Source organism: Ipomoea nil, unplaced genomic scaffold (assembly GCF_001879475.1).
Source record: "Ipomoea nil cultivar Tokyo-kokei standard unplaced genomic scaffold, Asagao_1.1 scaffold2782, whole genome shotgun sequence".
In the NCBI taxonomy this organism is placed as follows: Eukaryota; Viridiplantae; Streptophyta; class Magnoliopsida; order Solanales; family Convolvulaceae; genus Ipomoea; species Ipomoea nil.
In genome coordinates this window covers 627,924-641,524 of record NW_017619210.1, presented here as the reverse complement: position 1 = coordinate 641,524, position 13,601 = coordinate 627,924, and the positions used below count along the sequence as shown (strand labels likewise).

Genomic DNA, 13,601 nt, shown 5'->3' with positions numbered 1-13,601 from the left:
TTGCCACTAATTGTATATTTGCACTATGAGATCTTATCGATGCGGAATATATGCTTTAAAATATATATGCAATTTGTATTTGTAAATTCCCTATTGTATTGAGCATCTTCTTTAATAAAAAAAATCATTCTTGTGTTTGGTTCATGGAATTCATTTTCCATAGAAAATGAATTCTTTACCCTTGTTTACTTTTATTAATTTGTAGGTGCATATAGGTTTTTATACTCGTTATTCCTTACAATTCCAAATCTAACCAAACTATAGAATTAGTATACCACACTCCATAGATACCAACCGAACACTAAGTTCATTTTTTAGCATAAGTGAATATGATCCCGATAAGGCTCGAACCCACGACCTTTAGCTCATAAGACCAACGCTCTAACCAACTGAGCTACGAGACCATTCCATTTGAAATGATAGTTTTTTGTTTTAGACCATGTAAGAACTTGAAGGTTGTTATCTTCATTGAAAGTTGGGGAGCACATTTACTCTAATCAATCGTGAAGATTGGGTCTTAAATGACTAACAATTGTATTATGCGAGAGTGCCTTATCTTAAAACGACACTTTGAAGTAGTGTCCTTTAATTATGTACCTAGATCAGTGAACAATTTGGCTCATGCCTTGGCTCGAGCTATGTGTTCTCAAACTGGTCCCGGATGTTGGTTATCTTCAATTCCCTATTGTATTGAGCAGCTTCTTTAATAAAAGTCATCGTTTTGGTTTTCAAAAAAATTGCCACTAATTGTATATTTGCACTATGAGATCGTATTGATGTGGAATATATGCTTTAAAATATATATGCAATTTGTATTTGTAAATTCCCTTTTGTATTGAGCATCTTCTTTAATAAAAAGAAAATCGTAACCATCACACTATAAGGGGATGTTTGGTTCATGGAAAACATTTTCATTAAAGTGGATGAAAATGTTGTTTTCTTGTGTTTGGTTCATGGAATTCATTTTCTGGAAAATGAATTCTTTACCCTTGTTTACTTTTATTAATTTGTAGGGGCATATAGGTCTTTATACTCGTTATTCCTTACAATTCCAAATCTAACCAAACAATAGAATTTGTTTCCCAGTAATTCTTTTTCCACCAACCAAACAATGAAATTTATCTTATGGTCCCGGCAGGGCTCAAACCCGCGACCTTCGACTCATAAGACCAACGCTCTAACAAACTGAGCTACGGGACCATTCCTTTTGAAATGATGGTTTTTTGTTTTAGACCATGTAAGAACTTGAAGGTTGTTATCTTCATGGAAAAATAGGGAGCACATTTACTCTAATCAATCGTGAAGATTGGGTCTTAAAAGACTAACAGTTGTATTATGCGAGAGTGCCTTATCTTAAAACGACACTTTGAAGTAGTGTCCTTTGATTATGTACCTGGATCAGTGAACAATTTGGCTCATGCCTTTTCTCGAGCTATGCGTTTTCAAACTGCTCCCGGATGTTGATTATCTCCAATTCCCTATTGTATTGAGCATCTTCTTTAATAAAAGTCATCGTTTTGGTTTTCAAAAAAATTGCCACTAATTGTATATTTGCACTAAGAGATCTTATCGATGTGGAATATATGCTTTAAAATATATATGCAATTTGTATTTGTAAATTCCCTATTGTATTGAGCATCTTCTTTAGTAAAAAAAAAATTCTAACCATCACACTATAAGGGGATGTTTGGTTCATGGAAAACATTTTCCTTAAAGTGGATGAAAATGTTGTTTTCTTGTGTTTGGTTCATGGAATTCATTTTCCATGGAAAATGAATGTTTTACCCTTGTTTACTTTTATTAATTTGTAGGGGCATATAGGTTTTTATACTCGTTATTCCTTACAATTCCAAATCTAACCAAACAATAAAATTAGTATACGATACTCAATAGATACCAAACGAGCACTAAGTTCATTTTTTAGCATAGATGAATATGGTTCCGGCGGGGCTTAAACTCGCGACCTTCGGCTCATAAGACCAACGCTCTAACCAACTAAGCTACGGGACCATTCCATTTGAAATGATGGTTTTTTGTTTTAGACCATGTAAGAACTTGAAGGTTGTTATCTTCATGGAAAGATGGGGAGCACATTTACTCTAATCAATCGTGAAGATTGGGTCTTAAATGACTAACAGTTGTATTATGCGAGAATGCCTTATCTTAAAACGACACTTTGAAGTAGTGTCCTTTAATTATGTACCTAGATCAGTGAACAATTTGGCTCATGCCTTGGCTCGAGCTATGCGTTCTCAAACTGGTCCCGGATGTTGGTTATCTTCAATTCCCCATTGTATTGAGCATCTTCTTTAATAAAAGTCATCATTTTGGTTTTCAAAAAAATTGCCACTAATTGTATATTTGCACTATGAGATCTTATTGATGTGGAATATATGCTTTAAAATATATATGCAATTTGTATTTGCAAATTTCCTATTGTATTGAGCATCTTCTTTAATAAAAAAGATCGTAACCATCACACTATAAGGGGATGTTTGGTTCATGGAAAACATTTTCCTTAAAGTGGATAAAAATGTTGTTTTCTTGTGTTTGGTTCATGGAATTCATTTTCCAATTACAAAATCCTTGGGTGGACCAAAGATTTTGTTTTCCATGGAAGATGAGAAAAAAAAGTGAGATGGAATGCATATTTTTAGTATTCCCCTAGTAATTGTTCTCCACACAAGCCCTAAGTTCATTTTCTAGTATAGGTGAATATGGTCCCGACGGGGCTCGAACTTACGACCTTCGGCTCATAAGACCAACGCTCTAACCAACTGAGCTACGGGACCATTCCATTTGAAATGATGGTTTTTTGTTTTAGACCATGTATGAAGTTGAAGGTTGTTATCTTCATGGGAAGATGAGGAGCACATTTACGCTAATCAATCGTGAAGATGGGGTCTTAAAAGACTAACAGTTGTATTATGCGAGAGTGCTTTATCTTAAAACGACACTTTGAAGTTGTGTCCTTTAATTATGTACGTAGATCAGTGAACAATTTGGCTCATGCCTTGGCTCGAGCTATGCGTTCTCAAACTGGTCCCGGATGTTGGTTGTGTTCGATTCCCTATTGTATTGAGCATCTTCTTTAATAAAAGTCATCGTTTTGGTTTTCAAAAAAATTGCCACTAATTGTATATTTGCACTATGAGATCGTATTGATGTGGAATATATGCTTTAAAATATATATGCAATTTGTATTTGTAAATTCCCTTTTGTATTGAGCATCTTCTTTAATAAAAAGAAAATCATAACCATCACACTATAAGGGGATGTTTGGTTCATGGAAAACATTTTCATTAAAGTGGATGAAAATGTTGTTTTCTTGTGTTTGGGTCATGGAATTCATTTTCTGGAAAATGAATTCTTTACCCTTGTTTACTTTTATTAATTTGTAGGGGCATATAGGTCTTTATACTCGTTATTCCTTACAATTCCAAATCTAACCAAACAATAGAATTTGTTTCCCAGTAATTCTTTTTCCACCAACCAAACAATGAAATTTATCTTATGGTCCCGGCAGGGCTCAAACCCGCGACCTTCGACTCATAAGACCAACGCTCTAACAAACTGAGCTACGGGACCATTCCTTTTGAAATGATGGTTTTTTGTTTTAGACCATGTAAGAACTTGAAGGTTGTTATCTTCATGGAAAAATAGGGAGCACATTTACTCTAATCAATCGTGAAGATTGGGTCTTAAAAGACTAACAGTTGTATTATGCGAGAGTGCCTTATCTTAAAACGACACTTTGAAGTAGTGTCCTTTGATTATGTACCTGGATCAGTGAACAATTTGGCTCATGCCTTTTCTCGAGCTATGCGTTCTCAAACTGCTCCCGGATGTTGATTATCTCCAATTCCCTATTGTATTGAGCATCTTCTTTAATAAAAGTCATCGTTTTGGTTTTCAAAAAAATTGCCACTAATTGTATATTTGCACTATGAGATCTTATCGATGTGGAATATATGCTTTAAAATATATATGCAATTTGTATTTGTAAATTCCCTATTGTATTGAGCATCTTCTTTAGTAAAAAAAAAAATCGTAACCATCACACTATAAGGGGATGTTTGGTTCATGGAAAACATTTTCCTTAAAGTGGATGAAAATGTTGTTTTCTTGTGTTTGGTTCATGGAATTCATTTTCCATGGAAAATGAATGTTTTACCCTTGTTTACTTTTATTAATTTGTAGGGGCATATAGGTTTTTATACTCGTTATTCCTTACAATTCCAAATCTAACCAAACAATAAAATTAGTATACGATACTCAATAGATACCAAACGAGCACTAAGTTCATTTTTTAGCATAGATGAATATGGTTCCGGCGGGGCTTAAACTCGCGACCTTCGGCTCATAAGACCAACGCTCTAACCAACTAAGCTACGGGACCATTCCATTTGAAATGATGGTTTTTTGTTTTAGACCATGTAAGAACTTGAAGGTTGTTATCTTCATGGAAAGATGGGGAGCACATTTACTCTAATCAATCGTGAAGATTGGGTCTTAAATGACTAACAGTTGTATTATGCGAGAATGCCTTATCTTAAAACGACACTTTGAAGTAGTGTCCTTTAATTATGTACCTAGATCAGTGAACAATTTGGCTCATGCCTTGGCTCGAGCTATGCGTTCTCAAACTGGTCCCGGATGTTGGTTATCTTCAATTCCCCATTGTATTGAGCATCTTCTTTAATAAAAGTCATCGTTTTGGTTTTCAAAAAAATTGCCACTAATTGTATATTTGCACTATGAGATCTTATTGATGTGGAATATATGCTTTAAAATATATATGCAATTTGTATTTGCAAATTTCCTATTGTATTGAGCATCTTCTTTAATAAAAAAGATCGTAACCATCACACTATAAGGGGATGTTTGGTTCATGGAAAACATTTTCCTTAAAGTGGATAAAAATGTTGTTTTCTTGTGTTTGGTTCATGGAATTCATTTTCCAATTACAAAATCCTTGGGTGGACCAAAGATTTTGTTTTCCATGGAAGATGAGAAGAAAAAGTGAGATGGAATGCCTATTTTTAGTATTCCCCTAGTAATTGTTCTCCACACAAGCCCTAAGTTCATTTTCTAGTATAGGTGAATATGGTCCCGACGGGGCTCAAACTTACGACCTTCGGCTCATAAGACCAACGCTCTAACCAACTGAGCTACGGGACCATTCCATTTGAAATGATGGTTTTTTGTTTTAGACCATGTATGAACTTGAAGGTTGTTATCTTCATGGGAAGATGAGGAGCACATTTACGCTAATCAATCGTGAAGATGGGGTCTTAAAAGACTAACAGTTGTATTATGCGAGAGTGCTTTATCTTAAAACGACACTTTGAAGTTGTGTCCTTTAATTATGTACGTAGATCAGTGAACAATTTGGCTCATGCCTTGGCTCGAGCTATGCGTTCTCAAACTGGTCCCGGATGTTGGTTGTGTTCGATTCCCTATTGTATTGAGCATCTTCTTTAATAAAAGTCATCGTTTTGGTTTTCAAAAAAATTGCCACTAATTGTATATTTGCACTATGAGATCGTATTGATGTGGAATATATGCTTTAAAATATATATGCAATTTGTATTTGTAAATTCCCTTTTGTATTGAGCATCTTCTTTAATAAAAAGAAAATCATAACCATCACACTATAAGGGGATGTTTGGTTCATGGAAAACATTTTCATTAAAGTGGATGAAAATGTTGTTTTCTTGTGTTTGGGTCATGGAATTCATTTTCTGGAAAATGAATTCTTTACCCTTGTTTACTTTTATTAATTTGTAGGGGCATATAGGTCTTTATACTCGTTATTCCTTACAATTCCAAATCTAACCAAACAATAGAATTTGTTTCCCAGTAATTCTTTTTCCACCAACCAAACAATGAAATTTATCTTATGGTCCCGGCAGGGCTCAAACCCGCGACCTTCGACTCATAAGACCAACGCTCTAACAAACTGAGCTACGGGACCATTCCTTTTGAAATGATGGTTTTTTGTTTTAGACCATGTAAGAACTTGAAGGTTGTTATCTTCATGGAAAAATAGGGAGCACATTTACTCTAATCAATCGTGAAGATTGGGTCTTAAAAGACTAACAGTTGTATTATGCGAGAGTGCCTTATCTTAAAACGACACTTTGAAGTAGTGTCCTTTGATTATGTACCTGGATCAGTGAACAATTTGGCTCATGCCTTTTCTCGAGCTATGCGTTCTCAAACTGCTCCCGGATGTTGATTATCTCCAATTCCCTATTGTATTGAGCATCTTCTTTAATAAAAGTCATCGTTTTGGTTTTCAAAAAAATTGCCACTAATTGTATATTTGCACTATGAGATCTTATCGATGTGGAATATATGCTTTAAAATATATATGCAATTTGTATTTGTAAATTCCCTATTGTATTGAGCATCTTCTTTAGTAAAAAAAAAATCGTAACCATCACACTATAAGGGGATGTTTGGTTCATGGAAAACATTTTCCTTAAAGTGGATGAAAATGTTGTTTTCTTGTGTTTGGTTCATGGAATTCATTTTCCATGGAAAATGAATGTTTTACCCTTGTTTACTTTTATTAATTTGTAGGGGCATATAGGTTTTTATACTCGTTATTCCTTACAATTCCAAATCTAACCAAACAATAAAATTAGTATACGATACTCAATAGATACCAAACGAGCACTAAGTTCATTTTTTAGCATAGATGAATATGGTTCCGGCGGGGCTTAAACTCGCGACCTTCGGCTCATAAGACCAACGCTCTAACCAACTAAGCTACGGGACCATTCCATTTGAAATGATGGTTTTTTGTTTTAGACCATGTAAGAACTTGAAGGTTGTTATCTTCATGGAAAGATGGGGAGCACATTTACTCTAATCAATCGTGAAGATTGGGTCTTAAATGACTAACAGTTGTATTATGCGAGAATGCCTTATCTTAAAACGACACTTTGAAGTAGTGTCCTTTAATTATGTACCTAGATCAGTGAACAATTTGGCTCATGCCTTGGCTCGAGCTATGCGTTCTCAAACTGGTCCCGAATGTTGGTTATCTTCAATTCCCCATTGTATTGAGCATCTTCTTTAATAAAAGTCATCGTTTTGGTTTTCAAAAAAATTGCCACTAATTGTATATTTGCACTATGAGATCTTATTGATGTGGAATATATGCTTTAAAATATATATGCAATTTGTATTTGCAAATTTCCTATTGTATTGAGCATCTTCTTTAATAAAAAAGATCGTAACCATCACACTATAAGGGGATGTTTGGTTCATGGAAAACATTTTCCTTAAAGTGGATAAAAATGTTGTTTTCTTGTGTTTGGTTCATGGAATTCATTTTCCAATTACAAAATCCTTGGGTGGACCAAAGATTTTGTTTTCCATGGAAGATGAGAAGAAAAAGTGAGATGGAATGCCTATTTTTAGTATTCCCCTAGTAATTTTTCTCCACACAAGCCCTAAGTTCATTTTCTAGTATAGGTGAATATGGTCCCGACGGGGCTCAAACTTACGACCTTCGGCTCATAAGACCAACGCTCTAACCAACTGAGCTACGGGACCATTCCATTTGAAATGATGGTTTTTTGTTTTAGACCATGTATGAACTTGAAGGTTGTTATCTTCATGGGAAGATGAGGAGCACATTTACGCTAATCAATCGTGAAGATGGGGTCTTAAAAGACTAACAGTTGTATTATGCGAGAGTGCTTTATCTTAAAACGACACTTTGAAGTTGTGTCCTTTAATTATGTACGTAGATCAGTGAACAATTTGGCTCATGCCTTGGCTCGAGCTATGCGTTCTCAAACTGGTCCCGGATGTTGGTTGTGTTCGATTCCCTATTGTATTGAGCATCTTCTTTAATAAGTGTCATCGTTTTGGTTTTCAAAAAAATTGCCACTAATTGTATATTTTCACTATGAGATCTTATTGATATGGAATATGTGGTTTAAAATATATATGCAATTTGTATTTGTAAATTCCCTATTGTATTGAGCAACTTCTTTAATAAAAAGAATCATCGTAACCATCACACTATAAGTTCATTTTCTAGCATAGATGAATATGGTCCCAGCGAGGCCAAAGAATCATCGTAACCATCTCATTATAAGTTCATTTTCTAGCATAGATGAATATGGTCCCGGCGAGGCTCGATCCATCGAATTTCGGCTCATAAGACCAACTGTAACACCCCGAAATTTTAAAACTTTTCAATCTTATAATATGAAAGCAATTCTATTAAATAAATTCCAAATCGAGCATTCTAAACATGAGGTCTGGGGTGTTATGCCACATCTGAGCTGGAGAACTCAGATGCACAGGCTAATCTAACTAACTATCCTTAAATATTGTCATTACATCATCAAAGCACACAGGCCGAAAGGAAAGACTAACTATATAAGCCGAGGTCCTCTAGCGCGCTCCGGTAACTAATCGTCTGTGCCTGAAAGCCAAATATATCTTTTTAGCGAATGATGCTGGTAACCCACTCTAACGTGTTAAAATAAAATATAGATAAATATATATGTATAGATATAGGAAAACCATTTTGAAGCAGGAAGATATATACTTAGGAGACTCTAGCTTTAAAACTAGGATTAGACTCGCCGGATAGGGATAAGCACATTCAACAATTATAATCAATTATATAGAGACAACATCATATATATATGTATCTAAGGTCACAGATTACTTTCATATAATTCATATCATCATTCAATCAATATATTTATCACACAAGCATACTTTGGTGGCGCCACGGGACCAATCGCATGCCTATTCATGAGGGTTAGCGCATATAGCGTTAACACGGCCCCGCAGCACCCTACCTCAGCATGAAGGAATTGACCGCAGCCAATTTGCATAGACCGTCAATGGATTCAACGGCGGATCACAGTCCTACACACCGCTGACGCGTTCAGTCGGTGGACAGTGATCCTCTTTTGGGGACTGCGACCCTACACACCGCTTGACGAGCTCAGTCGGTGGATCGTAGTCGATCATAGCCCTACACACCGTTGATGAGTTCAGTCGGTGGACTATGACCTCCTTTTTGGGGACTACGATCCTACACACTGCTGGCACGTTCATTCAGTGGATCGCAGCCGACCATAGCCCTACACACCGCTGACGAACTCAGTCGGTGGACTATGGCCTTCCTCGCGGCTTGTAGCGCTACACACCACTGACGCATTCAGTCGGTGGACCACAGCCCTAAAAGTGTGTCACTGACCGCAGCCAGGATTATGAACCGCAGCTCATTTATAACCAATTTGACCGCAGCCAATATTGGGGAATCATGCACACATAACACATAGCAAACACATGCAACCCACATTATCACATTGGGAAGGAGTAGAAAACGTATAAAGAAACCTATGCGTGGTCATCCACATACTAGGAATAATCCTAAGGGGTTCATACTTCTTCCACCTAGGCCAATGGGGTACCAATTCAACTAGCATGCAATATAAAAGACTCTTTCATCCTACGAACGGCACCCGAAACATCAAACTAGACTTAGGCACAATAAACGGAGTCCGTTGGGACACCACGAGGGTCGGGGAAACATCAAACGGGGAAACCACCACCCCGAAGTGGGAAATTCCAGCGGGTGGAGGACCCCCCATCGGCTGCCCGCCGGTGGTGAAGTACCGGGCAGCGGGTGCCCAGAGGGCAGTCGCCTGCCCGCCGGCTGCCCACTGCCGGCCATGCCCATTTGGGGCAGCGGGTAGGTGGCGGGTTCCCCTACCCCCACCTACCCCCCACTGACTCTTTTTCAATATATTGGTTCCGGGATCTTTCGTGGAACCCGAAACCATGTTTAGACACTTTTAAACATAAACGACGACACCACGTAGTCAAATAATGGATCAAAACCAAGAATCATATTGAACATATCCTAACATGACTTCTAAACGTAAATAACACCCGAACATGCGATATCCCACCCAAATATATCAAGAATATCATAATATAAAATTCCCAATTTAACCTAGGACACTAATCACATTTAAATCATCAAAATCATAGTTCATCTTTAATATCAAGAAACATCAGGATTTATCAAGAACATCACACAATCATCAAGATCCCCTTATCATCATCAAGATCATCAAGATCACACATAAAATCATCTCATCAATCATCAAGATCATATCATAAATATCATAAGAGATTTTATCAAGACACAAGCATAGAGAAGGAGCCAAAGATAGAGATTATAGCAAGGAAAATAGGTTTTGTTGAGACATGGGTTACCTCTTAGCCTTAATTAGATTCCTTGGCTATAAAGGGCCTTTCTCTAAGATCTCGTCTTCTTGATTTGTCCTATGGGAGTTCTTGGGAATTCTTGTGTGGTGAAATTTATTGTGGTCTGAGTTCTAGGTGCCTCCTATGTCCTTATATATATCTAAGAGTCCTAATTAAGGTCGGAAAGGTATGGATTTACTAATTCTATTTCTTATAGGACTAAGGGTTTGGTTTAGGGATAAGGGTCCATGGTCTATGGTGGACCCTTCTTAGTTAATTAGCGGACTTTTAATTCTCTTTTTAGGGTAAGCAATTAAATAATTAGTTTGGGTTAGAGGCCGTAACACGGGGTGTTACACCAACGCTCTAACCAACTGAGCTACAGGACCATTCCATTTGAAATGACGGTTTTTTATTAGACCATGTAAGAACTTGAAGGTTGTTATCTTCACGGAAAGATGGGGAACACATTTACCCTAATCAATTGTGAAGATTGGGTCTTAATGAACTAATAGTTGTATTATGCGAGAGTGTCTTATCTTAAAACGACACTTTGAAGTAGTGTCCTGTAATTATGTACCTAGATCAGTGAATAATTTGGCTCATGCCTTGGCTCGACCTATGCGTTCTCAAACTGGTCCCGGATGTTGGTTACTTCAATTCCCTATTGTATTGAGCATCTTCTTTAATAAAAATCATCGTTTTGGTTTTCAAAAAAATTGCCACTAATTGTATATTTGCACTATGAGATCTTATTGATATGGAAGATATGCTTTAAAATACATATGCAATTTGTATTTGTAAATTCCCTATTGTATTGAGCATCTTCTTTAATAAAAAAGATCGTAACCATCACACTATAATAGGATTTTTGGTTCATGGAAAACATTTTCCATAAAGTGGAGGAAAATGTTGTTTTCTTGTGTTTGGTTCATGGAATTCATTTGCCATTGGAAAATGAATTCCTCAAATTTGAGGAAAACAAAATCCTTGGTTGGACCATGGATTTTGTTTTCCATGGAAGATGTGAAGAAAAAGTGAGATGGAATGCCTCTTTTACCCTTGTTTACTTTTATTAATTTGTAGGGGTATATAGGTCTTTATAGTCGTTATTCCTTAAAATTCCAAATTTAACTAAATAATAGAATTAATATTCCCAATAATTTATCTAAATATGGTCCCAACGGGGCTTGAACCTACAACCTTCAGCTCATAAGACCAACGCTCTAACCAACTGAGCTACGGGACCATTCCATTAAAAATGATGGTTTTTTGTTTTACACCATGTAAGAACTTGAAGATTGTTATCTTCCTTGAAAGATGGGGAGCACATTGAAGTATTGTCCTTTAATTATATACCTAGATCAGTGAACAATTTGGCTCATGCCTTAGCTCGAGCTATGCATTCTCAAACTGGTCCCGGATGTTGGTTATCTTCAATTCCCTACTGTATTGAGCATCTTCTTTAATTAAAGTCATCGTTTTGGTTTTCAAAAAAATTGCCACTAATTGTATATTTGCACTATGAGATCTTATTGATATGGAAGATATGCTTTAAAATACATATGCAATTTGTATTTGTAAATTCCCTATTGTATTGAGCATCTTCTTTAATAAAAAAGATCGTAACCATCACACTATAATAGGATTTTTGGTTCATGGAAAACATTTTCCATAAAGTGGAGGAAAATGTTGTTTTCTTGTGTTTGGTTCATGGAATTCATTTGCCATTGGAAAATGAATTCCTCAAATTTGAGGAAAACAAAATCCTTGGTTGGACCATGGATTTTGTTTTCCATGGAAGATGTGAAGAAAAAGTGAGATGGAATGCCTCTTTTACCCTTGTTTACTTTTATTAATTTGTAGGGGTATATAGGTCTTTATAGTCGTTATTCCTTAAAATTCCAAATTTAACTAAATAATAGAATTAATATTCCCAATAATTTATCTAAATATGGTCCCAACGGGGCTTGAACCTACAACCTTCAGCTCATAAGACCAACGCTCTAACCAACTGAGCTACGGGACCATTCCATTAAAAATGATGGTTTTTTGTTTTACACCATGTAAGAACTTGAAGATTGTTATCTTCCTTGAAAGATGGGGAGCACATTGAAGTATTGTCCTTTAATTATATACCTAGATCAGTGAACAATTTGGCTCATGCCTTAGCTCGAGCTATGCATTCTCAAACTGGTCCCGGATGTTGGTTATCTTCAATTCCCTACTGTATTGAGCATCTTCTTTAATTAAAGTCATCGTTTTGGTTTTCAAAAAAATTGCCACTAATTGTATATTTGCACTATGAGATCTTATTGATATGGAAGATATGCTTTAAAATACATATGCAATTTGTATTTGTAAATTCCCTATTGTATTGAGCATCTTCTTTAATAAAAAAGATCGTAACCATCACACTATAATAGGATTTTTGGTTCATGGAAAACATTTTCCATAAAGTGGAGGAAAATGTTGTTTTCTTGTGTTTGGTTCATGGAATTCATTTGCCATTGGAAAATGAATTCCTCAAATTTGAGGAAAACAAAATCCTTGGTTGGACCATGGATTTTGTTTTCCATGGAAGATGTGAAGAAAAAGTGAGATGGAATGCCTCTTTTACCCTTGTTTACTTTTATTAATTTGTAGGGGTATATAGGTCTTTATAGTCGTTATTCCTTAAAATTCCAAATTTAACTAAATAATAGAATTAATATTCCCAATAATTTATCTAAATATGGTCCCAACGGGGCTTGAACCTACAACCTTCAGCTCATAAGACCAACGCTCTAACCAACTGAGCTACGGGACCATTCCATTAAAAATGATGGTTTTTTGTTTTACACCATGTAAGAACTTGAAGATTGTTATCTTCCTTGAAAGATGGGGAGCACATTGAAGTATTGTCCTTTAATTATATACCTAGATCAGTGAACAATTTGGCTCATGCCTTAGCTCGAGCTATGCATTCTCAAACTGGTCCCGGATGTTGGTTATCTTCAATTCCCTACTGTATTGAGCATCTTCTTTAATTAAAGTCATCGTTTTGGTTTTCAAAAAAATTGCCACAAATTGTATATTTTCACTATGAGATGTTATTGATATGGAATATATGCTTTAAAATATATATGCAATATGTATTTGTAAATTCCCTATTGTATTGAGCATCTTCTTTAATAAAAAAGATCGTAACCATCACACTATAAGGGGTTGTTTGGTTCATGGAAAACATTTTCCTTAAAGTGGAGGAAAATGTTGTTTTCTTGTGTTTCGTTCATCGAATTCATTTTCCATTGGAAAATGAAATCCTCAAATTTGAGGAAAACAAATTTCTTGGTTGGACC

The 13,601-nt window shown here is 35.9% G+C and overlaps 13 non-coding genes across 13 annotated transcripts; all 13 read right to left on the bottom strand.

Moving 5' to 3' along the window:
• Positions 1-330: 330 nt before the first annotated feature.
• TRNAI-UAU lies at positions 331-404 on the bottom strand. The gene has a single exon. It is a non-coding gene; the product is annotated as a tRNA-Ile (tRNA).
• Positions 405-1,126: 722 nt separating this feature from the next.
• TRNAI-UAU lies at positions 1,127-1,200 on the bottom strand. The gene has a single exon. It is a non-coding gene; the product is annotated as a tRNA-Ile (tRNA).
• A 736-nt stretch (positions 1,201-1,936) lies between these two features.
• TRNAI-UAU lies at positions 1,937-2,010 on the bottom strand. The gene has a single exon. It is a non-coding gene; the product is annotated as a tRNA-Ile (tRNA).
• A 708-nt stretch (positions 2,011-2,718) lies between these two features.
• On the bottom strand, positions 2,719-2,792 carry TRNAI-UAU. The gene has a single exon. It is a non-coding gene; the product is annotated as a tRNA-Ile (tRNA).
• A 722-nt stretch (positions 2,793-3,514) lies between these two features.
• TRNAI-UAU lies at positions 3,515-3,588 on the bottom strand. The gene has a single exon. It is a non-coding gene; the product is annotated as a tRNA-Ile (tRNA).
• Positions 3,589-4,325: 737 nt separating this feature from the next.
• Positions 4,326-4,399, bottom strand: TRNAI-UAU. Its single transcript has one exon. It is a non-coding gene; the product is annotated as a tRNA-Ile (tRNA).
• Positions 4,400-5,107: 708 nt separating this feature from the next.
• On the bottom strand, positions 5,108-5,181 carry TRNAI-UAU. Its single transcript has one exon. It is a non-coding gene; the product is annotated as a tRNA-Ile (tRNA).
• A 722-nt stretch (positions 5,182-5,903) lies between these two features.
• On the bottom strand, positions 5,904-5,977 carry TRNAI-UAU. Its single transcript has one exon. It is a non-coding gene; the product is annotated as a tRNA-Ile (tRNA).
• A 736-nt stretch (positions 5,978-6,713) lies between these two features.
• On the bottom strand, positions 6,714-6,787 carry TRNAI-UAU. Its single transcript has one exon. It is a non-coding gene; the product is annotated as a tRNA-Ile (tRNA).
• Positions 6,788-7,495: 708 nt separating this feature from the next.
• On the bottom strand, positions 7,496-7,569 carry TRNAI-UAU. The gene has a single exon. It is a non-coding gene; the product is annotated as a tRNA-Ile (tRNA).
• A 3,866-nt stretch (positions 7,570-11,435) lies between these two features.
• Positions 11,436-11,509, bottom strand: TRNAI-UAU. The gene has a single exon. It is a non-coding gene; the product is annotated as a tRNA-Ile (tRNA).
• Positions 11,510-12,215: 706 nt separating this feature from the next.
• On the bottom strand, positions 12,216-12,289 carry TRNAI-UAU. The gene has a single exon. It is a non-coding gene; the product is annotated as a tRNA-Ile (tRNA).
• Positions 12,290-12,995: 706 nt separating this feature from the next.
• Positions 12,996-13,069, bottom strand: TRNAI-UAU. Its single transcript has one exon. It is a non-coding gene; the product is annotated as a tRNA-Ile (tRNA).
• Positions 13,070-13,601: the final 532 nt, after the last annotated feature.